Source organism: Galendromus occidentalis, unplaced genomic scaffold (genome assembly GCF_000255335.2).
Source record: "Galendromus occidentalis unplaced genomic scaffold, Mocc_1.1 scf7180000077358, whole genome shotgun sequence".
Taxonomy (NCBI): Eukaryota; Metazoa; Arthropoda; class Arachnida; order Mesostigmata; family Phytoseiidae; genus Galendromus; species Galendromus occidentalis.
Window position 1 is genome coordinate 6,014 of NW_003805346.1, and position 3,245 is coordinate 9,258.

General features: G+C 52.1%; 1 pseudogene; it reads left to right on the plus strand.

Moving 5' to 3' along the window:
* The first annotated feature begins 1,525 nt into the window (after nucleotides 1-1,525).
* LOC100898355 (tigger transposable element-derived protein 6-like) lies at nucleotides 1,526-2,621 on the plus strand (annotated as a pseudogene).
* Nucleotides 2,622-3,245: the final 624 nt, after the last annotated feature.

The window sequence follows — 3,245 nt, forward strand, 5'->3', positions numbered from 1 at the left end:
AAACAAAACAGTCCTCTGGCAGGTCGAGCAGACCGCTAGAGGACGACATCTTACAGTGTGAAGGAAGTGTCAGACACGGAAGAGTCGGTTATCGCTCGTCTCTCCACCGCAGTCCTTTCCATTCAATGAACTAGTGTCCACTCGGGTTCCACATTCAGTGAAACATAATACAGGTTGTTTTCCATTGAGTTTCGTGGCGAGTCGGTATCAAATGAGAAATATCTGTTTTCCCTATACGGGTAACTGGTGGTTAGTGACAGATGCGTCCTCGCGGGGTGACTCGGAGGCATCGCTATCTATGTTTCTCTATTTTCAACAAGAGTCAACCCACGAAAATGCACGAAACCCACGAAAAGCAATGATGGGCGATGCCGAAGACGGTGAGCTCGCGACAGAAGTCAGCGAGGTTGAGCAGTTCGAGAGTGATATCGGACGAGCCGTCGCAGCTGTCAGAGCCGCTGCTAATCGGATCTCTGGCGAGCAATCAAGCACGCACCAGCGAAGCGCCGGAGAACAATCACGCGAAGCTCTCGAGACCTTCTACGGGACCCCGGAGGGAACTCGACACGTCAGATTCAGGCGAGTGTCGTCATCAACAATTAATGCTACGAGATTGCCCGAAATTCCCGAGAAGGAGTCCAGCTCAAGTTCCAGAGAGTCAAGTGAGGCTGATGCAGAAGTTCAAGCCCCGACCATGTCTATTCTGCGGTGCGCCCAGCCATCGATCGTCGCAGTGTTCTAAACGTGAGGAGATTCTTCGCTCTTGACAGCGATGTGAGAGATGCTTGAAGTTCGAGCACCCGGCCCCATCGGCATGCCGTGGGCCTCGAGTGCCCTGTGCGCGGTGTGCTTCTCGTCTGCACTATACATCGATGCACGAAGATGGTGCGGGGTAACAAGTGCGGCAATAGGTTACGAATGGCGATGCTGCGCAGGTCGGTGCGCTGCTGCTCACCGCTAGTGCGTAGGTTGTCAATGGAGGAATGAAGATTCCTATCCGTGCGTTCCTCGATCCAGGAAGTACGCTTACCGTCATATCGCCTGCCTTGCGAGCCATGCTGCGAGAGCCGCCTGTGGCCGTGAGTGACCTGAATACAGTGAAACGTGACCTATGGGACCACCGTACAAAGGGACCACCTGAGGTATCGGACCACTTTTCTCTGGCACCGATTCTCCTCCCATAGAAGTCTGTACCATTCTCAACGCGCAATGGGACCACCTGAGCAACGGAACCAAGGACCACCTCCCCCGGAACCGAGGGTCCCCATTACCTGCACAATCGGACCGCAATTTTCCGAACGTCTCGAGTTCATCATCGAAATCAGAACACAAACATCGATTGTCGCGTGGGGACTACCGTGATGGGTGAATGCACGTCTCGCTCTCCACACGCAACGCCAGACATCTGTATTCGAATTCATCGATGAATTCGAACACAAATCTGGCCTCGCTACAAGGAACAGCCGCATCGCGTCAGCGGTGATTCCGTTCTCGAGTCGAGTTGAGCCATCGCCCGGTCTTCAGCATGGGAAAGAAACGGAACGAGCTCGCTCCAGACAAAAAAGTCGAAGTCATCGAGCAAGTGAATTGGGGAAGAGCCAGAGAAAAATCGCCTCGGAGTTCGGCGTGAGTAAGTCCCAAGTACAAAGGATAGCGGAGGACCCAAAAGCTTCCCTGGAAGAATGGAAAGCTAGAAACCAAGACTTCAATGACGAGGTCGTGCGTTGGTTCCGGAGTGTGACGGGAAAACGGATCCCGGTAACTAGGGAGATGATTCAGGAGAAAGCCACTCCTTGGCCCGCGAAACAGGGGTCGCGGAGTTTTCGGCGAGTAACGGATGGCTCGATAGCTTCCGAAAGCGACGTAACATTTTTTACAAGTCTCTGTGCAATGAATCTGGGGACGTTGATCAAACAGTCGTGAGTGATCGGTTAAAACGATGGCCTGATTTGATCAAAGAGTACGAGGTGAAGGACATCTTTAACATGGACGAGACCGGCCTCTTCTTCAGATTCCTCCCTAACAAGTCTCCCGTGGAAAAAGGAAAACAATGCCGCGGCGGTAAAATGGCAGAAGAAAGGCTGTCCATCGCATTCTGCTGCAGCGCCGTAGGAGAAAAAATTCAACCGTTGGTCATATGGAAGGCTCTGAGACCCCGTTGCTTCAAAGGTGTGGACGTGAAGCGACTCCGTGTTTACTGGGAAGCAAACGCCAAAGCGTGGATGACAACGACGATTTTCGAGAGATGGCTCGCTGAATTCAATTCGCAGGTGAAAAGCCAGGAGAGAAATGTTCTCCTGATACTTGACAACGCTCCCTGTCATGGTCGCCGCACCATGAGAAACGTGAATCTGTTGTGCTTACCCCCGAACGCGACTAGCGATGAGCCTTGTCCTCAGTCAGCGGACATAACGGATGATGAAGAAGAGGATACGTACGTGGAGGACCCGCCCAGAGAGCCTCCATCTGCAAGCGAAGCGCTAAATGCCGTCGAAACCCTCAAGTTGTTCGCGCTCACGTCGAGCGCGCTATTGAACTGTCGGGGGTACTGTCTTCTTGGGATACGGCGAATGAAGACCTCGGTATTAACGAACGAGCGATATCCACCTCTAGTTTATTGAGCACACACACACAGACCGCCACAGCCGACCTACAGTCGCTGTGCGACCGACCTCTCTGACTACTCGCCACACTCTGTTACATCCTACCCTCTAACATCCGTCCGACACATCACACGTCCGTCTAACACCTCGAACGTCCATCTGACATCTCTAACGTCTAACGTCCGTCTACATCTCTATGTGACCACGACAGAACAGTGCGCGCGGTGCGCTGCTTGACTGTGAGAAGCAGATCCAAGAATTCGTTATACAAGAGATGCTACGAGCTAAGCGACAAAGCACCTTAGATTCATTCTTTTGTAGAGCTCAACGTTGACGCAGCAGTGTTTTAAGAATCCCCTCCATGGACGAGGAATGAATTGAATTGTGCTCCTATTCACGATATCTCTTATCATTTTTGACCGCCGAATTCGGTCAGAGACGGATTCCACGTCTTTTAAAGGTTCAAAAATTCATAACCTGAGCCACAGGACCACCTGACTTATCGGAGCAACCTCGGAACCGCCGGCGTTCCCATAGGTCAGGTTTCACTGTATCCGATTTTTCTCGAACACGGTATCGCGGAACAGTGTGCCCTTGGTCGGTGAGAAATTCGATGTCCTCTTATCGATACCTCGGCTAACG